The sequence below is a fragment of the Dreissena polymorpha genome, chromosome 11 (assembly GCF_020536995.1).
Source record: "Dreissena polymorpha isolate Duluth1 chromosome 11, UMN_Dpol_1.0, whole genome shotgun sequence".
NCBI lineage: Eukaryota > Metazoa > Mollusca > Bivalvia > Myida > Dreissenidae > Dreissena > Dreissena polymorpha.
Genome location: NC_068365.1, coordinates 4388023 through 4411733, shown reverse-complemented (window position 1 = coordinate 4411733; position 23711 = coordinate 4388023).

The window sequence follows — 23711 nt, the reverse complement described above, 5'->3', positions numbered from 1 at the left end:
AGGAAAAATGAGACGAAAATTTACCTTGTTTTTAACATATAAATACCTGTTAAGTGGTGTATCTAAAGCCGTCACCGTGTGGCATAATACTCTCTACCTGATATAAAAGCGTTTTTACGAGGCACGATTGATTTTGCTATTTAAATGCTTAAAATGTTGTTTTAAGTATTACAGAATTGCATGAACACATGCGGTTATTATATTTCTAAACTGTCGAGAAAACATCCGGTAATGTTGCTATTTAAAGTTATGATGCAATTGACGTCCAATCAAGACGAGGGTTTTCCATCTGAACATGCGTAAATCACATTCCGGAATACTGAACTGTACATGAACATTTTGTAGTTTAAAATGCAAAGTTCAATCGATTATTTGTAAAAATATAACTCAAGGTATTTTGGAATGTTGTTTGTAAAAACAATTAGTATTTCGGCCTTTCGGCAAGCTGTTTATTAATTGCAGTTAAATGATATTAAAGTGACGGGCCTTACTCAAGTGTTAATGGCTAACGACATAACACACGTGTGATTATTGATGCAATTAACGGATTAATTTCCTACTGCACAGTATCGGGAGCAGCCGGGCGAAGCGGGACGGTGAAGTATCAAAGAAAACAATTCTCACCTTTTGCCGACACTGGAACAATTATTCGCACTTCGAGATAAACCGCAGTAAATACATGTAAAATCGGGACTCGGGACAAAATTTTATATCGAGATATCGAATTATTCGACATAACGAAAATCGAGATATGCGATGTTTATTCACATAGATAAAGAAGGAAAAAAGTTGGGACATTGAGCTTACTTCGACATAACGAGAATATCGAGATATCCGATGTCGAGATAACGAGAGTGGACTGTATTTTATGCGCTAAATTTGAGAAGCCTTTTTTAAGCAATTATATAAAGAGTTTCTGACCAAAATCAAGGTTAAATTACTTTTAAATCATTTACGCATTAGTATACAGTACAGCCAACGCAGAACAAACATAATCCTCGTTCACGCCACGGCCAGAACGATATTACTCGGCGGCTGCGTCGTGTGTTCACGCGGCGTATCGCTGAGACACACAGCATCGTTCAGAACAACGACGCCGAGTCTGTTTTTACCTAGCGTACTTTTGCGGCATAAATCGGCAGCATACATACGTGGCGGATTAAGTGCAAAGATATACACCTACATGTACATTTGTGTAGCGTCGAAACCTAAACGCTACTTTCATAGTTATAAATTTCACTTTTTAATAAGCGGATATGATTTTTATATGATGCCTTATTATCGTGGGCTCCACGCAAGACTATCGTAACTCACTTTTTAAATTTTTTACAGGATTATTTTTCTTAATAATTTGGTTAAAAACAGGAGTTCCTGATTGTGAGTACAAAATAACAATTTATTACATATGGAATAGTAAAATCAAAATTAACTGTCATTTAATTTTATAGTTGGAACTTTTTTTGAGTTACAATACTTTTGCAGGGAAAATGCTAAATTTTTGGGTGGGTTTTCCACGGAAAAGTATCGTAACTCCAGTTAACTTTTCCGTGCAAAATACCAGAGCTCCAGATAAGGGACGTACAGCCGTAAATACGCCTTTTTCATGAAGATTTACGCATTTATTTTTATAAACTGGACGTACAATGACAACTTTAATATCCATTTTACGCATTTACGAAAAAAATCTGGCCGTACCGATACGTCTGCGTCAGCGCGGCGTGATTTGTTGGTCTCTAACCTTACGGCGCTTTTCGTTAATTTAAATTACCGAAAAGTTGTAGACTGGGTTAATATCGTATTGTCTATTCTGTCGCGTGATTTCCTGTAACTTGTAAATCCGTCAAAAACAATATGTCTGCGCGCAATGGAATGTCGGCTTAACCGAAAGCGGTTCAAAACAACACTTTGTTGTCATATAATGACTACATACGGTGTCGTCTAACCATCCTGACATTAAATCGGTAAACCCAGAAAAAGACATTATCGCCCCGATATAAAACGATTTGATTGCATTGGTGGCTTAAAACGTTAGAAAATAGATGGAAAACGGATGAGACAGTGAAATAAGTGTTCATTTACTTAGCTTACTTGTTGGCTTGTGTTTTCTTGTCAAGAAAAATGAAGAAATAGTATTAGTCATGAGTTTTAATGTGTAGTTGTACTTGCATCATATTCAGAATGGAAAACCTAATACAATAACTGTTTAAGAAGATACATATATTTATTATAATTGCTGCAAATGTTTCTGTAAAGTCAGTTATACACCCTTCAATATCCAAGAACACGGGTAGTACAGTACTACCTGTATTTTTGGATATGGTAGTACAGGTACTAATTGATTTTAAGTGTTACTCCTTGTCTTTCTGTCAGTGGCAGTACCGTTACTAAATATCAATATTTATATATTTTTAGAAAAAATGGGTTTGTCTAAGTTTTCAAGGTCTGAATCCTTAATTAATGAATGTAAGTATGTTTCATCAAGGCCCTATATTTCACCCGAAACACCTGAAATGTCCGGTAAAAAGTAACATGCATTTTGTGTCAAACAAAGTTTGCGGGTATTGCTGATGTCATAGTTATAGCTTTGTAAATGGCAACCGTTAATGGCATGAAAACCAAGAAAGAAAAAAAAACAAACTATGTACTCTGTAAATCTTTTGGGCCAAAAGGGATAATTGATTAATCTAAAGTCTGATAGTCCAGTTAATACCTAATGACCTTCCATAATTTTTTAGTTCTATTATGCATTTGGTTTACACACCAGGCACCTTTTGTCAGAAATCACAAGTTGATTTCAATCTAGAAAAGTGAGAATTTTCAATGTAGAAAGGCTTAGATAGAAAAATTACATTATTCACCAATATGTTAATACTAATTTTAATATATATATTTTTTTTAATTGATTACATGTTATAAATGTTATAAAAATAATAGTATTAAAATAGTGACTTTTTTCAAAATAGTCGAAGCATTATCTGCTTTCATGAAAACAACAAATGATAAAATTATGATGTATAGCTTTTATGTTAATTTATTTTTATAGTTGAAAACAATCATCTTTAAAATCAAATAGTGCTGGTAATAAATTATATTGCAGATGTTTTTCCATACAATTCTCTGCATCTTTTAATCGCCAAACATTTCAATGAGTACGAACCTAGTTAACATTATTATTAATCTTGTCAGAGACATATGACAGTGTTTGCCTATCAACATAATACATCGCTTTAGGGTCTTTATGTCGCATTTGCCTTGTCTTTTAATGCGGATTTTAATTTGCAAATGAATATTTTTTATTAAATACCTTTCTTTAAAGACCTTAAAACATTTGTTTTGTAAACTGACAATAAAACAAAATTATGCTTCGATGTTGACATTTCTACAATATAGCCATAATTTACACAAAGCTCAAAACCCATACCGACACATTTACTTGTATGAGTTGCAAAACTATAAATGTGTCTATGAGTTGAATGAACAAATCTACAGAAAAAGTAGGGATTTCCCAATTGCTATATCCTTTATTCTATACTACACAACAAAGATTGTCAAACAGTTTTTCAGATAATTATTAAACTCTTCTTGAAGACAATACAGAAAGTGTTTGATTTTGCTTACCGGTAATTTAGGTATTTGTTAAAAATGGGAAAATATCAGTTTTTCAATTTGGCCTACTGGGGTAAATCTCTCAAACATTGTAATGGCTCTTTGTAAAGCTCAATTAAGGAGAAAACCTGAGTAAGACATCTAGGGAAAAAAAATTACATATAACCAACAATAATGATGGATGTAGAATTTAAATTGCAATGATCGTTCTGCACAGAAAACAGAAAAAAATCAACAGAAGGATATAAATGTGCACTTTGTTGACTAATGTGGAAATTCTAAACTATAACCATGCTGAAAATAAAATAAAAACAATCCAAGTACTAAGTTTTAACATATTGCAATGTTAAATGTGCCCCTGAAAACTCAAGTTACGATAGTTTTGCATGAAATAATTATCATGATGTAGTGCAGTTTTGTATGCAAGACTATCGTAACTCAAGTTAAGATAGTCTTGCAGGGAAAAAACAGCTTATAATTTTTTAGTTACGATATTTCTGCGCTATCATTATTTTAACTATAAAGATTGAAAATATAGTCCTTGTAATTTTACAGTATATGTATATCATTAAAATACTATGAAAAATGCCGAAAAGTAATTTTCTGAAAAAAGTGGAGTTACGATAGTTTTGCGTGGAGCCCACGTTATAATATTTATATAATATCACGCCCTCAAATATATTCAACACGTAATGCACCTTAACAAATTATCGTTGACTTAATTACGCACAATTGGAAATGTTTCGTTAGATGCTCAAATGAGCATTATTCAACTAAATTATTTGTAATCCGAAACACGCTTCTGAATTTTAATGCTTACATTTACAATAAAATTCTAGCATGAAATAAACAGTGCTTTATCCTTTGTCTCAATAAAAAGCACACGAAAATCACGCAGACGTGTAGAAGGTTTTCCGCAAATATTCAACTACTTTTCTAGTGTATACCAAAAAAAAAAATGCTTTTCAAGCAATAGCACATTGATTTCAATCAGGAACACTGTATATAACTGCAAAAACAAATATTCCTATCTTCTTGGTTTACAATTTTTGTTATGTAAATAGCTTGCATGTAGCATGGAATTGAATGTTCTGTCCGATTTGTGTTTCGACTTTCTAGAGTGGTTGATTTCGGACTGTTTAATCCAACCAGAAAAGAGCTCTTAAACGGTATTTAGGCCCATGTAAAGCGAAATAATAAAGAACCACTTTTTGTTTGCTAACAAATGTGACCTCACGAGTTGCCTCCCTTGTTGGTTCATGCTTCATTTGGTAATGGAAGTGAAACAATTATATGAGTGATGCCAGTCCAAGGGAGATCACTCAAAATTAAAAAATTACCAAACTGCTCTGTTTGTCCAGGAATTATATTAGTTAATTCACATCCTGGAATTGAAAAAGTTCTTGATATCTGTATTAAACTGAAATACATACTGCATATACTTTTAGACATGCACTAAAGTCATAAACAATCATGATGTAATGTTTGAGATAAATATATGGAATTTATGGAATAGTCATTCAAAATAATATGACCACGTTAATACTGGGGATAAATAACAGGCTTGATAATGATATGATAATTGCTTAGAACAACTTGCTATTATCTGCAATTAATAAATAATTGTCTTAAACTTAAATGTTCAACACAAATTTTCAACACACAGTATCAAATATGGATTTCTTCTCAATTGGGTAAGGACTGCAAAGACATGTCCAAAGTTTCCTGTGGTTTAAAGCCAATAGTGGTTCTTGAAATGACAGGCAAAACACATTTGGCAGCAGACAATGACTGATCACAATATCCCATACCTTAGAACTTAAATCACAGTTCATAATCTGTGATTGGGCTGCATGCCACTGAGGCTGTGGCTGTTATTGATATCAAGTTTATCTTACCTGACAAGACTTGGCTTGTAATTATTGACTTGACAACTATCCCAGCCGCAGTCACTTCCACCTCAACAAGTTGGAGGTAAGTACAGGTCCAGTGGCTGACTTAAGTTCGATTCCTGCTGCTCACTTGACAACTATTCCAACTTAAGTCACTTTTACCAAGACATGATGGAGGTCCGTGCATGTCTAGTGTCTTAAGTTCTGGTACCACTACTCACTAGACTACTATTCCAAGCAGTCAATGTCACCTAGACACTTTGGATCATGTCAATACATTGCCAGTGTCTGATTTGAGTTCCATTATGCTGCTCAATTGGCAACTATTACAACTACTGTACAGTCACTTCCATATAGGCAGGAAAGGAGGTTAGAAGTATACTAGTACATGTCCAGTATCTGGCTAGAGTTCCATTTATTCTCAATACTCACAGAATATGTTTCACTGGCTGACCAATCTGCCTTCGGTACATCAACTGTGAATATACAAAAACAAAAATGAACCAGGGCTGTTTGTAAAACATGCATGCCCTCCATATGGGCTGTCCGTTGTAGTGGCAGCCATTGTGTGAATACGTTTTTGTCACTGTGACCTTGACCTTTGACCTAGTGACCTGAAAATCAATAGGGGTCATCTGCGAGTCATGATCAATGTACCTATGAAGTGTCATGATCCTAGGCAAAAGCGTTCTTGAGTTATTATCCGGAAACAATTTTACTGTTTGGGTCACTGTGACCTTGACCTTTGACCTAGTGACCTGAAGATCAATAGGGGTCATATGCAAGTCATGATCAATGTACCTATGAAGTTTCATGATCCTAGGCATGAGCGTTTTTGAGTTATCATCCGGAAACCATTTAACTATTTCGGGTCACCATGACATTGACCTTTGACCTGGTAGGTCATCAAAATCAATAGGGGTCATCTGTGAGTCATGATCAATCTACCCATGAAGTTTCATGATCCTAGGCGTAAGCGTTCTTGAGTTATCATCCGGAAACCATTTTACTATTTCGGGTCACCGTGACATTGACCTTTGATCTAGTGACCTCAAAAACAATAGGGGTCATCTGCGAGTCATGATCAATCTACCCATGAAGCTTCATGATCCTAGGCAAAAGCGTTCTTAAGTTACAATCTGAAAACCATCTTACTATTTCGGGTCACCATGACCTTGACCATTGACCTAGTGACCTCAAAATCGATAGGGGTCATCTGCGAGTCATGATCAATCTACCTATTAAGTTTCATGATCCTAGGCGTATGCGTTCTTGAGTTATCATCCAAAAATCATTTTACTATTTCGGGTCACCGTGACCTTGACCTTTGACCTAGTGACCTCAAAATCAATAGGGGTCATCTGAGAGTCATGATCAATCTAACGATGAAGTTTCATGATCCTAGGCGTACGTATGCGTTCTTGAGTTATCATCCGGAAACCATTTTACTATTTTGGGTCACCGTTACCTTCACCTTTGACCTAGTGACCCTAAAATCAATAGGGGTCATCTGCAAGTCATGATCAATCTACCTATGAAGTTTCATGATCCTAGGCGTATGCCTTCTTGAGTTATCATCCGGAAACCATTTTACTATTTCTGGTCACCGTGACCTTGACCTATGACCTAGTGACCTCAAAATCATTAGGGGTCATCTGCGAGTCATGATCAATGTACCTATGAAGTTTCATGAACTAGGCCCAAGCGTTCTTGAGTTATCCGGAAACTACCTGGTGGACGGACCGACATGTGCAAAGCAATATACTCCCTCTTCTTCGAAGGGGGGTATAATGAGATAATTAATCTGTTTTTTGTAAGTAAAATTATTTGTAAAGAAATCCATTTTGTTCTCTACATACATGTACTAAGTAGACCACGTGTTAGGGCAAAAAGTGAACCTAAAAGATAAGCAGGTTTTTTTCAAAAATTCAAACCTGTATCTACATTGTATTTATATTCTTTATTAAATACCAAACACTACTTTGAAATCATGAATCATAGAATAAAAAATGTTCAAAATCTTATTGTGTTGAGTGTTGTTGTTTTCAAATGTTTGTATAGCTTGATTAAGTAAGATTTGAAAAATTGGTTACCAATAATTATTGTTGAAGACATTACTAGGTTTTCTAGTTTTTGACCACAATTGACTTTAATTCTGGCATAGCCTTTATAATGACAAGATGAACATTCTGACCAAGTTTCAATAAGATTAAATCACCAATTTAATAATGATTAATAAAACAGTACAGTTGGATTTCATTTTGTAAGGATTATTTGCTTTATGTTGTTATGTTTTACATATTTATGCAATAAAGTACCAATATCTTCACATTTTTAATCATGATGCAGTTAAATGTAATATTTTGTTATGTTTGGGTTTTAAATTATACATATGCTCTTAAACATGGTGTTGATCTAATATGTTATTTTAATTGTTTGTTCCCTTAACATTCTTGCAAAAATGTTTGTTGTAAGATATAATAATAAATAAAAGTTTAACAAATAGCTTCTCTTTTCTTTGTTTTAACTAGCCATAGGTGGACGAATATAGTTTTAGCATTGTCCGTCCGGAACACTTTTGTGTCAAGTGCATTGAACCGATTTCGTGGAAACTTGATATAAGTGTATTATATCATTATGGAATGATGTGAGTAAAATGCTGTTGCAATCCATTTGCAAATAACAGAGTAATTGCCCTTTTTACTTGACAATAATCACACTAATGTGTCTGGAGCAAAATGTTGGAACTGCTTGTGCAGATTTCATTCAAACTTGGATTATGAGTGTACATATTGGTAAGAGGATTGTAAAGGTCAAATTGTCACTCAAACAATTGGTCAATAATGGAGTTACGGCCACTTTTTACATAAAAATACATGTTTATATTGGTATTTTAACTGCTTTTTGGATTTCATTAAACCTTTATTCAAGTGTATCAATGAATGAATCTAAAGCAGTAGTTGTTTACAAAATTTGGCGTTGCAAGCATTTGGCGGGTGATATAAAAAATATGATTGATTCAAGGAATCAAAGTTGACTTTATTCAACTATTTGCCACATCAAAATTCAATTATTTTCTTATTCCATCTATTACATGCATTTATCTATGAATAAGCAACATTTTATCATCAGTATTCAAGACTAATAATCACTAAAACTAAAATCCTCACTTTTAAATCATATGATGTGTGCCTTTAATAATATGCTGTGTGCTTGCCATAGTATGCTGTCTGTTTGTTTTGGTATGCTGTGTGTTTGTGATGGTATGCAGTGTGTTTGTTTTGGTATGCTGTGTGTTTGTGATGATATGCTGTGTGTTTGTTTTGGTTATAATGCTGTGAGTGTGTGATGGTATGCTGTGTGTTTGTGATGGCATGCTGTGTGTTTGTGATGGTATGCTGTGTGTTTGTGATGGTATGCTGTGTGTCTGTGATGGAAATGCTGTGTGTTTGTGATGGTATGCTGTGTGTTTATAATGGTATGCTATGTGTTTGACATTTTCATCTTGAAACAAGCGAAAAACAGTCTTTGCTAAAAGAAATGTAAACAATATTGGTCCTAACTAAAAGAAATGTAAACAATATTGGTTCTGACTAAAAGAAATGTAAACTAGAAATGGTGCGGAAGAGGCCGACGCCTATCCCAAAGCCGCATGTTTGACCCAGGGGCGCCCCAGGGATGGTAATGGGGGCCATGCATAGTTGAGATTGACTGTATTGTCATAAGAGATGTTCAGTATCCATTTGAAGTAAATCTGTGTAGAAATGAAGAAGTAAATGTAAAATAACCTAAAACAAGAGATGTGTTTGTCAGAAACACAATGCCCCCTAATACACCGCTTTTAATTTTTCTATTTTAATTATTTTTTTGACATTTGACCTTGAAGGATGACCTTGACCTATCACCACTCAAAATGTAAAGCTCCATGAGATACACATGCATGCCAAAATATCAAGTTGCTATCATCAATATTGCAAAAGTTATGACCAAGGTTAAAGACAGACAGACAGGTGGGCGGGCGGGCGGTCGAGCTGGCTGGCGGAAGTGTTGGTGGGCGTGCGGGCAGGCGGGTGGGCGGGCGGGAAGGCAGGCAGGCAGATAGACCAAAAACAATCCCATGATCATTGGATATGGGGGCATAAAAATGAGTGAAAATCTCTGACCCAGCCCCACCCCAACCCCCGTAACTTTTTACCCAGGGTCAGATCAAAATTCCAAATAGTGCACTGTGGCACATATGCTCATAGCTACATGTACCATGTGTGTAAGTTTCAAGGTTCTAGTGTTCATAATGTAGGAGGAGATAGTGGCCAGGACGGATGGAAGGACGGACAGACGGCAGAGATAACCTGACATAATAGATTTCAAAATCTAAATGTGGACCCTAGGTTCAAGGTCGAGATCAAAGGGGTCAAACATTTTATGTGCATGCAGAGCCCAAATCTGCATTTCGGCTGCAGTCCACCACCTGAAAAGTATCTTTTTTTCCCCTAAACTGATTTTTTTCCCCCTCAGAAAATGTAAAAAAAAATCACTGATTTATAGTTGAAAATTGACTCCAATATCTCACGGTCCGTTATATTGCTTTTTCCAATATAGTCCAAACGAAAAAGAAGTCTTGTTTCCGGTTACCTGACGACCCTGTTTTTTAACCGCCGAACCAAAAGTTTTAAAATCTGCATCCGAATTTAATGTCCAAAATTTACGTAACTGGGGATTAAGCATCTGGATTGTTCAGAACTGTCATTTTTGTTAATGTTTTGTTTCATTGACATTTATTCTAATCAATAAATGCTTTGTTCAAAATGCAGTCTTCAGTTTTCAAAGAATATTTATTTGTACAGTAATTTACAGATAAAGACAAAAGCTTTTTCAGTTACAAATTCCGTGTCCGAATTTTATGTCTGAAATTTACGCAACAGTGGAAAGTGTCTGAATCGTTAAGAACTGCTATTTTTGTTAATGTTTTGTTTCATTTACATGTATTCTAGTCAATAAATGCTTTATTAAAAATGCAGTCTTTAGTTTTAAAAGAATATTTATTTGTACAATAATTTACAGAGAAAGACAATCTGGGAAAGACAATCTGGATCAAACATCTTCTTATTAAGAACTACATGTATATCTGAAAGTTAGTACTATGTCGTCATGCATTTCACACTGCTGATACCTGAAAATAATGACATTCTCATTGAGTTAAATATTCAAATAAGTGTTGTGGTAAGAAAAAAAGCCTACCTATCCACACAAATTTAAATAAGATTACTGTTAAATAGTCATTAGATTGAGTAAAAGTCCACCTTTCTGTCCTATAGACAGTCGCATATAGAAATATTATGTATATAATAGTTAAACACAGTTGTTGTTGTTTTTTAATAAAAATTACCCCATTTACAAAAAATTCCCCCTCCCTAGGGCTGCGGACCCCTTCCCCCAAAGTAGTGTGAGGGCGCTGGCATGGAAAGGTCCAGATACACATGCGTACCAAATATGAAAGCAATATCTGAAGGGACACAGACGTTATGAGCTTTTTTTGAATCCCGGTCGTAGATTTCGAAACCTATACGCGGACCCCAAGTTCAAAAATTTCATGCGCATGGAAAGGTGTTGTCCAGATAACATGCGTACCAAATATGAAAGCAATATCTGAAGGGATACAGTAGCTATGAGCCTTTTTTGAATCGTGGTCGCAGATTTCAGAACCTGAGCGCTAACCTCAAGTTCATGGTCAAGGTCACAGGGGTCAAAAATTGATTGCGCATGGAAAGGTATTTTCCAGATTCACATGCATATCAAAAATGAAATCAATATCTAAAGGGACACATGCAGTAATTATGAGCCTTTTTCAAATCTCGGTTGCAGATTTTGAAACCGGAACTCTGACCTCAAGTTCAAAGTCCGCCAGGGTCAGATCAAAATGCCAAATAGCTCACCCTTGCACATATGCTCATAGCTACCATGTGTGTAAGTTTCAAGGTTCTAAGGCTAATAGTGTAGGAGGAGATAGTGGCCAGGATGGACGAACAGACGGTGGAGATAACCACATAAACCCCACTCTTTCTCCGAAACGTGTGGGGATAACAATATTGGATAACCATATGATATTGATAAAATAATTAAGCATTTGTTAAATTTTGTAATTATTTTTCTCAACAATCTGGAAATCTGGAAAATACGTTGAGAAGCGTTTATATTTTGCTTTTAAATACTAAAGTCTGCATGGCTCCGTGGTAGCGCATTAGCTTTGGCTTCAAGAGGTCCCTGCTTCAAATTCATGGTATTTTTAATCATCTGTATTTTCTTGCTATAATAATTAGTTAAGAATATTTAAAACATTATTATAGATTTGTTGATCAACAATGACATGTTTCAACAAGAGCTGTCACCATAGGATGGCAAATGCCCCCTATAAACAATTTGATAGAAGTTATGAGCATTTTACCATGCCAAATCCTTGAAATACACTAAGTGACCCCGTGACCTAGTTTTCATACGGCATGACCCATATTCGGACTTGACCTAGATATTGTCTAGATACAACTTCTGACCAAGTTTGGCAAAGATCGGATGAAAAGTATTTGAAATAGAGAGCGGACACGAAAAGTGTGACAGACAGACTGACAGACTAACAGACGGTCAGTGCAAAAACTATTTACTCCCTTTTCTTCCAAAGGGGGCATACAAATACAAAACGTGAAATTCAATTTGAACTGTGAACAATTCCCTTTAAGTAATGAAAATAGGACATAAAATCACCCTTAAAAAATTGTGGGCGCAGTAATAGGGGCTTGTGTCTTCCATGGCCAAGTATTATTAACGTCAATATGTTTACCCAATTTTGAGTTTTTTTTCAACTTTTGACATGAGTGCAAAAAACCTTGCTTAAATTGATTTTCATTAAATGTTTTTAGCTTTGATTCTTACTCAACCATGAATTGGAGCAACAATATTTGAGTTAGCCTTCTACCTGTCAAAAGTTCTTAAGTAAAGCTCAAGGTTCCAATATATTACAGAGCTCCAGATAAGGTTTTGTGAAATTCTTAACGTTACTACCAGATTTTCAAAAATAATTCTTAACTCTGAAAAAAATTTCTTAACATTACTACTAAGTTTTGGAAAATAATTCTTAACTTTTCTAAATGACCTAAAAATAAATACTAATGGTTATTTTCATGCAAAAAATCAAAATAAACATACTAGCAACTTAATTTAAACAAATTCAACAGTGTCTATTCAGTATTATACAATTTTATTTTTCAAATACCTTCATATGCCCAAACTGTGCTTAGATTGCATGCCTTCGATGAATTTTTACATATTTCACAATTTAAAACGGGTCTCCCCTTCAATCTTTTCAACGATTGGCCCCGGGAATTGTCCCTACGGTGGCATAGAGGTGACATTCACTTCTCTTTTTTTAAATTGCTCGAAAAAGAGGAGTGCAAAACTAAATAAAAGGGGCGTGCAATTAAAAAAAGAGCGGTGCTTTTCTTGTTTTAAATTGCTCTCCTCTTTTTTCTATCTCATGGCCACGAGTTAGCTATGTCGTGGCCACGAGATAGAAAAAAAAAGGTCAAAACTAAATAAAAGCGGCGTACAATTAAAAAATGAGCGGTGCAGAAAAAAAAGGCAGAGTGCATTAAATAAAACAGGAGAGCATTTTCGTCATCTTGAGATCCCGACTTAGCTCAGCCAATCAAATTGTTTGTTATGTCAATTTAACGTTTATTCTGGATTACCTGCCCCTTTGTATATGAAGAGTCAGCAGGTACAGACAAAGTTATAGCGGAGGGGATGGCAATAGTAAGTTAACTAGCAAATTTTAAAAGGTGGTTTGTTGTGCAAATTATTTATCTCTTGATCAGTATTATAATTAAGTATTTCAATGGTATGACTCATTTTCACGGAACGATTGATTTTGTATGAAATTTTTCATTCTTCATAAATTAATAGTTTTCTGATAAATAAATGGAAAATGTAATTTCGGATAACATTTATTATATGGAGTAATAGTACCGTCAAAATCCTTATATTTACCAATGATATGTACATTTTTGGCTTACATAATACAATTTATTCTGTTTAAAAATTGATAATGTATTTGTACATCCATTTAATTTGATTGTTTTATCAATGCTCATTTATAACAAACAGCTATATAATAAATTTTACAAGCCACTGCTCATTCTAATAGAACTATTTACATTGTCCTATTGTACTTGCAATTTTTGCTATGATGGCTGAGAGAGCTGAGTTAAAGTAATTATTATTGTAAAAAGGTTTTTTTTTTATTTTATTTTTAATTCAACTGCTAAGCAATTTACATAGTCATAGTACACAAGAGAAAGAGATTATGACACATGCAGGACTAAAACCTGTGTCTGTGATGACCATAATTATTCTAGCATGCCAACCGAGCGAGCTTAAATCCAGATGCTTGTAATTTTCCTTGGTGGGATGATAATCCTGTGTAACCAAGGTCTAATTATTTAAACTAGCCCTTACACTACACTGCTTTCTTCTTTTTTCAGGTTATCAACAGCCAGTCAGTTACAGATGCATTGCAACAGAGACGTTGTTATCTACGTCTCTGATTGCGAACACATAATTAAACAACATTGGTCATAATGTAAGCATAATTAAGCTCCTATATTAGATATAAAAGTCAACAAAACTATTTGCAGTTTGAGCAATGAGCACAGAATTGAGCATTGAGCACAAACAAGATAATAGATAATGAAGTTTTGATCTGCTGATGCAAACAAACTGACCTGAGCTTATTCAACTTTATTTTGTGCTTTAAGTTCTAATCTGTTCTCTCAGCTCAAACATGACACAAATAATCCTTTTTGTCTGGAGCTGTTTATTACCTATTAACAAAGTTTTGCTAAAACTAGAAACAATTTTCCTAATATTTTTAGCAAAATGTACATCTTCATTTATGTGTATATATATATATATATATATATATATATATATATATATATATATATATATATATATATATATATATATATATATATATATATATATATATATATACATATATATATAATATATATATATATATATATAAACATTGAATGAGTGACTTGCTGATTAAGCTGAATTTCAGTATATCGAGTTTCTGTCTTGCTTTTAATAACGTTCATTTTACAATCGATTTTTAAAGACCATACACAAGCATTGTTATTTTGTCAATGCAAAACTTATAAAGAAAATGCCGAAGACGATCGCACTAATTTATAAAATCTGCAGTCGAAACCTTAAAAAAATCGAATTTATTTTCACCAACATTGTGTCGGCAGGATGTGAGCCCTTATGACCTATACATTACACATTATAATTAAAAACTGATGATGTTCACCGATAACAAAATCACACGCCAATTGAGCATTTATTATTGAAGTAAAAAAATGGCGTACGTACCTGAACCGCCATTTTCTGAGCTGGAATTCTAAAATCAGAAGAACAAACAGGAATATTTGACATTATTATGCTCCAACATTCAATTCTAAAATATAACACTACATGTAGGTCGCATTATTGATATCAATGTTAAGTAAATAGCACTTAACGCAAAAAGACGCTGAGCAAATATTTAATCACATGCGTAAACAGATTTAATTCCGAGCGTTTATTCCAATTTCAAAACATTATACTTATTTTACTGGGATAAACCAACGTTAACGAGTGACTCATTCAGACCTCACTGTAGGTTTACGTTATCAATATTTTAACTACTGTCACAAGAGTTTGGATTATTTGAGTTTATAAGGTGGAGCAGCAGTGTTTATTTAATTGTGCAATACATACGATTTCAGAGGTGTGCATGAATTTCGTTTAGTTAAAAAAATGTTTTCTTACGTTGGTCACAGTGGCTGACATTGCGGATGACGGCTGAACATTCTGCAGAAGATAAATATATTTTTGTCGAAGCAAGATTAGTTCACACGAAGATAGGCATTAATGTTACATTAAGTCATCAATGTGCAAATCGTACCTGAGTAGAAATCCATATACAAACAAGTAAGTCAATGACTAAGTAATAAACAAAGCAAGAAATAAAGCAGTTTCATGAGATTGTTTTCATAATACCATCATATTTGTGTCTGTTTTATGTTTGCTTAGGTATATGCTAACATTAGTACACATTACCATTATAACAAGACGTTCGTGTAAGATTGAAAGCAATGAAATACTATAGACTACATTAAATAATATTAAATCGGAAATCTAGTGTATAGGAAGTAAATACATAACAATAAATTTGCATATATAAAACACTTTTATATATTTATATCATGATGTTATCTGTATTCCGCCATCTGACCAGTATGCCAGTTTATAAAATGTATAATAAAATTGCAAATACCTGTTAGGTACACCGTACAATGTTCATTAATTAAACACGCATGCATAGGGGACTGATATTACATGATCACAAAAATAATACCGCAACAGTAGTAGATGTGGAAATGGAATGTGGAGAGGTCTAAAGAAAATATTAATATTTAAATAATATACATGAAACTCGAAGCATAGCTCAAAACGAATCCACAAGCCTGTTTAAGCAAATTTTAATTTTTATTACACATTTATTTAATTCATCAAGCGTGTCATCTATGAAATAAATACGTTTATCTGACACTACTACGGCAAAGTAAGTAAATCCTTATAATTGTATACGGATCGAAATGAAGCAATGGGATAAGCTAGTGTATTGTAAAAGTTAATTTGTTATATTTAATATCAAGGTACTGATATCAGTTCTTAAACGTTTAACTAGTATTTCTACTAGAATATGAAATTTAAGATACAACCGAACTTTCCGGTATGCAATCGAACATACGGGTATAACACACTTAACATAAAACAAGAAAAATAAGGCATACACAAGGGACTGAGAATACGTCGGGACACATATATACCGTCACAGAAGTTATCTTGGTAGACAATCTTGTGGTAAGTGGAGTGGTCTGAAGAAAATAGTATTTGTAAATATAATATCTAGGCAACTCCAACAACAGAATGAATTAAGTGCAGCAATAAAACAATATTAATGTTCGCATAATTACTGATACAAACATACAAATTGAGCGTGACGTCTATGACAACATTACGTGCATCGAGTAACACTAAGTGAACAATCAATACCGTTACGCTTTGTCCTCCGTCGTATATCGGGCTGGTTTGTGTGACAACCTGTACAATATTGAAACATATTCAATATAAACAAAGTGAAACTTCAGCTGCACGATTAGGAGATTATCCTATCAATTTAATGATTTATTATGAACTCATTGATTTACATATAATATACACACAATCTAGATAACACTAATCAAAGTATGAACTCTCAAGACATTTCTGCGTGTTTGCTACTTGTTTGAAACATGCACAACAAATGGTCAAACTGCAAGTGGGTGTCTGATGACGTTATCATGTATCACAAAATGTCATTATAAAGACGAGCGGGATCTTGAATTTTAAAACGCAGAGGGTTTTTGATATATGGCTCGAATGAAAATGTAAAATTTTAATATCAATGTTAGTTGGGTGTACCAAAATGGCCTGATGTTTCAAGTGCTGCGTAAAACGTTAAGAACAATTTGTAAGTTATTTAATACATGTCTAAAATCCTTTAGGCAATATTCGTTTCGAACGAAATTGGAGAAGCAGTAAAGGATGTTTTAATTTATAGTTATTATCTTTGATCGTTGACGATAACTGCCTATCCACCTTATCGAAATCTTATCTCATATAATATGATTTTCCAACATTCAATTTATAATAAACGCAATCAGATATTTTCGGTTAATACTTATTCATAAACCACTATTTTAATGTATGTATTAAAAACTCCAAGGGCATTGTTTAATAAGATAAACGCGAATGCAATTAAAATGAGAATAAGGTTCAACTATGCACTGGTATGGTTCTCTGCTTTTTATGGCATTGATTATAGAACCTTTACAGAGTAATAATGCAGTCCTATGTATATATTTGAAAACCACTAAGTATCGTTTTAGAATATGTGATATGTGTGATATGTGTACTACATTCACGCTCATTCACATTACTGTTTGAAACATTTATTGAAAAAAGAATTATGTACTTTATATTTATGATACACATTCCTTTAGTATATGTTATATTTACATCTCAGTTATGTACATATTTTGTATAGATACAATCTCGGGAGTATAATGACAGGAATTCTAGGAATGACAAAAATATGTCATGTACAATAAAGGTCGAATTGTTTACCTCATAGATTCGCAATTATTTGTTTAAACGATAAGTTGACCATAACGCATTGTTAAAAGTTACAATAGAATTGGTCCGATCATCACACGACACTGTAAGAAGCATCGGTTCATGTCGTTCACTGATTATATTACGTCAATTACGTCAGTTAAACTTTAACTTAAAGCACGTGTATCATATGGTATGTCATGTCCATTGAATCTGAAGTCCCACAAATCTTTGCCAATCATTATTTTAGCTTGACCTTTATACATTTGGAATGTTCATGGTGGTTGGATTAAAATTGTTCACATAATAATTCGACAAAGTGGATTAACAGTTACTTAGCTGATAATTTTTTATATAGTTCATTTGTTTGAAAAGCTTTGTATAAATGCTAACGCACACCGCAAAATGTTAATCCATACATAGCACTGTAAATTACCAATTTATGCTTGGTTCTGTATGAAATAGATGAATAAAAAAACTTATTTTCAATCTGCTACAATGAATCAATTTCACTAGTGAAGGCGTCGCACTGTGATTGAGATACCCTTAAGTAATAAAAAGGTCAATATACAGTCCAAATACATAAACAGTGCTTAATAATCAGATTATTACTTTTAAATCCTGCCGTTTTTATACACGGGCTAGCTGGTAAGTCTAGTGAGCATTCTTCGTTACGTCGTACTGAGCGTATAGTGAAGACGGTATTCCATTCGCACCCATGTCTAGCACTAACTATAGTTTTAGTAACATAAATGTAATCTTTTTTTAGAAGAACAGTTTATTTTATGACAGGGCCTTTAATACAGTGCATACACATATGATGTAATTATCCAAAAACCAACACTCACCTGTCCATAATTAACATACAGGTGTCAGTATATCGCTATAATAATCGTTTTTAATTACCCGTAAAAACATACACCGTGTATTAAAGGAAGCAAAACAAATAACAAAATAATAAGACAAGTTACTTTAAATCAGTGGATTTGGTCAAGGTAAGCCAAACTGTCAGACCAGGCATACTAAGGTGTTTTTTAAGATGAATTTGTCATATTTTATTAATTAAGATCAATTTTTTAATTCATCAGTTTGTTTCAGTTTCCTAATGTTTATATGCAAAATCAATATTATATATATATATATAAATATATATATATGTATATATATAGACTTCAAGAAGGTCGCCGTGGTGTAATGGATATGGTGTCCGCCTAGCGACAGTGAGGTCAAGTGTTGGATCCCCACTGTGTGAGCGTTCTTTAGATCTCCCCCAAAGACACCAGGTACTGGTTCTAGGCCCAAGAAACGGACACTAGAGCGTTTCAAATAAGTAGTATGTAATTCAAATGCAATCGAGCTAAAATAAATAGGTTTAAACTAAAATAACCATAAATGAGATAATTGAACTGTTATAACACGTCTTAAAAGTTACTCACATGAACATCAAAACTAAAAAAATGAAACAAACACATACATTTTGTTTGCCTTCTGGATACAAACTTGAATTATGTTTCTCTGTAAAATGAGATAATATTAACAATATTTACTTTCTCAATTTACTAAGGCAAATAATGCACGGTATTACCCCGAAAGCAAACAAAAAATCCGCTGTGTATAATATGACGTTTAAACGTTGACACTAGTTTTCGAAAAAACCCACTTTGAAAATCGTAGAAACGACATGTCGATATTTTATAGTGGAAAACAACATCAAAATCCCATAATTCTACCAAAGGTGTTTGTGGTCAAAATCTATTCCTTAATAATCATCTTTTGAATAAGGAAAATCAGATGTGAACGTTAAAGCAGACTCCACCAAGCAGTAATAGATAAATTGAAACCACAATATGTTACGTATTATATATTCAACAGTGGACAACACAGACGATGGTTAATTATTCAGTCAATACTGGCGGCAGGAAAATGTGTTTGTATTACAATCATTAACACAATAAGTAATTCAGCTGTGAAGCTCTTAACAATACATGACATACACTTAACCATCAGTTAAGTATTAAAAATTATATATAAGGAAAACAAAACATTGGTAATAATTCTGCCAATACTGATTCGTGCAATGATATATGAATCATAATGTATCGTTGTATGAAAACAGCTAATAGTATTCACTTATTTAAGTGGAAATTCAATGTAACGTCGGGAAATATTCTACAGTTTCGGGCTTGTCTTCGAAACCTGTTTGAATGTATGAAGGCAATAAATGATGCTTTTGTCATCGGCAAATTGTTTAACATGAATAGTGATTTAATTTGAGATTTGTATTTCCAAGTTAAACTGAAAAACAATGACTTTTGGTAAATAACAGTGTTAAGAGTATTTCTTTTTCTCAGACTTACGTCTAGTAATTGCATGCTGCATACGCGCCCAGATGTTCTTTGTTGTCAAGTGAAGTGTATGGATACACTTCACTTAAAGCCATGATTCATAGACGAGGTGTACTGATAAGAAAGCGGTGCCATTATCTCGCAATAAACCGATTGTACAGAACCAGACATCAGCCCAAATGATGGTATCTAGTTCATGAGAAATGCAGCGTTCAAACGCATAACTTGTCGAAAGCGAAAGTATGGCGCAATGCTATAGATCGAATATTTACATTCCTGACGTAATAAGCTATACTTGAGAACAGATTATGCTGAGTCTTTTAAGTGTATCGTTTGGGATCCCAAAGATTTTTCGAAAACTACCAAAAACACCTATTGACCCAAAATAAATTGAAATGAATAACATCTTGAATATATGAATCATCGCAAACAATCCATAACGATAGTATAGGCTATGGATGGCGGTAAATTCCTTGTTTCATATTATTTGTAAAGTAATATTATACGAGCGACGCATTCGTCTATTTAACAAACATGAATAGGTATATACAGATTTAAGAACACAATAGTTTTATTGATATTAAAGTAGATGAATAATGTTAAAACATGTGAATCACCAGATACTTCCCGGTGATTGCTCATGAACATGAGTGAACTATAACAGTCGTAATTGATTTAAATTCAGATAAGGGAACAGAAAATTGCCCAATTTAGTTGAACAAAGCGGCAACCGGGAGCAAGTACTTATTGAAAACGCTTAAATGTATTATTCGGGTTGACCAAATATAGAAAAATAGCATTTATCTGGCTTCCAATATTTTCAGTTACCATATGAAATCGAAAGTTGAAATTGCATTCACACGCAAGCCGGAACCATTGAACTTACGCGCATAGATTTGTAGGCTATCCTACCACTATTAAACAAGTTAATAACTAACATATCAATGTTTCTAAAAATATATACACGTCGTTCATAATAATCAAGATATTCATGTGTCAGACTTGTTAATGCTTCTAAGTATTAGTGAATTCACGAAATTTTATCTTAACTGGATAATTTTTCAACGTACAATTCATAATAAACGTGGGCACATAATTTGGGTTAAGAATAATTTACCTGCAAGTAGGTAGACAAGTGTTTAAAGTAACAACGATTTAAAGTAATATTGCAATAATCATGACCACAAACACCTTTGGTAAAATTATGGGATTTTGATGTTAAGGCGGGAATTGTTAAAACCACGCATCAGACCATTGACCGAAGTATAATATCAATGCAAAAAGTAGATTTTGAAACCATAAACAATATGCATTTAACATGAGAACTTTATTTAACTATCAACTGCTCAGGTCCTGGGCTACTTTTAGCATTGTTTATGAGAACCTTCATAAAGCTAATATATTGCCATCCTATGTTTATGTTTGAAGATCAGGAAGTATCGTGTTAGAATATGTGTTAGTTTGCATTGTATGTGCTTCATTCTTACTCTACATTCACTTAATTGTTGAAAACAATGTTTTAAAAAGAATCATATGCGTTTATTAAATTATTTTATGAATGACATTTGTTCACGATTCGTTATATTTATATGAAAGTAATGTATATAAATTATACAGATACCAATACAATTATTAAGCACTCCAGCCTACTTTAAAGGAGAATCACCACAGGAATTCTAAGCATGACAAAATAGGGCATGTTCAATTGAGGTCGCATTGTATACTTCATCGAATCGCAATTATGTGTTTAAAGTATAAATTTTACTTATTGTTAAAATTAACAATAAAACTGACCCGATCGTCACGATAAATTGATACACTGATTATATTGCGTGAATAACAACATTCTTATCTTGTAAGTGGATATGTCATGTTCATGACGTTTAAAGAATGTCTCAGAAATCTTATCTAATATTTGTCAATCTCTATTTTTAGAATTACCTATATTTATTTCGAATGTTTATGGTGGATGATAATACTTTTTACAGTATAATAGCGGTTGACTTAGATGATAATTTTTTACATAATAAATTGGTCGGAAATATTTGTATCAATGCTTTCGTTCACATAAATATGTTCTTCAGCGTTTGGTTTAACATATGAACGTTAATCTATACATATGAATGTAAATTATTACCAATATAAAATTGGTCATGTATGAAATAAATTAATAGCTAATAACTATTTCCTATGTATCGAAGGCGACGCACTGAGAATGAGATCCCGTCCAGTTAAAAAAAGAAAACGTACGTCCAAAATACATAATATTTACTATAATCGGTGACATAAAAACGATTTGGTAAATATGAATCATATAGTACTTATACACGGGCTTGCTGGTAAAACTAGTGAGTTATCTTCGTTAATTCAACCTGAGCGCACAGTGATGTACGCATTTAATGTGCACCCATCTCTGTTTAAATTAACATAATATAATGTATTTCTTACATGCGCAATATTTTGTAGTTAAACAAGTTTAATCTTCTTTTAGAGAAACATTTGTTAATGCATTTACTGATTTTCTGACAGGGACTATTAGTAAAGCGCATATGTCATGATGTAATCATCCATCTTACGCTATCACCTGTCCTGAATTAACATACGGGTGTCAGTATTGTATATTGACACATCATAGCATGTACTTCATTTGTGATGTGATCTCGGAATTCTATCATTCTAGTATGATAACCGGTGTTTGACGATCACTATAAAACGTTTTTTATTACACGTGAACATATAAGTTGTATAAGTTCTTTAAAGCTATGTATTCAGTAAAGGTAAAACCAATTTGTCGGACAAGACCTGATACGATGTTTTCAAGTTAAATTGGTCTTATTTTGTGTTGACATTGGTTTTATCAGGTTCCTAAGTTAGTTTAACACATTCAATGCATTTATTCGTAGAGTGAGGAAATTATTATGAAATTACCTTACATTTTGAGGATCTGAAGTGTACCGTTTTCAGATTACGAATTTGGATATTTTGCCACTGAATTAGAAATAAAAATAAGTGTTCTTAATAGAGCGAACAAGTCTAATCCAAGGATAACAAATACATCTACCGATTGACGTGATTTGATTTTACCAGCATGTTTGCGTCATAGAAGATTATGCTGCGTTCACGAGTCAGATCCTCGTTGACATAACTTCAACGAAGAGTACATGTATTAAGCTTAGATTGATGTCAGAGAAGTTACATATGGGACCTAGATGTTGCAAAAGTATTAATAATAACTCAACTTTTTGAAGAACAGTGAGGTTTATTTAACGACACGCTATTCCGTTTGGAACACACGTTTATGTTTAAATATGTTAATGTTTGACAGCTTATGATGCGAATATAAGTTATACCCCACAGTTCGCATTGTACAAAACGATGTGTACTTGAAAGATTTAGTCCATATGCATAACACGCTATTGGTTGGATAGTTATAAGTACAATTATAATCGCCAACTCTGTATGATAAGTTGGATTTCAATGGGGGCTTTAGTATATTTTGTTGTTGTAAGATGTATTATAGAAACGAGGCCTGCTTATTGCAATGTTCATAGTTTTAGTGGAGTGGAGTAGCATTTTATTTTAATACTACGGTCCACTTGAATGTATAGCA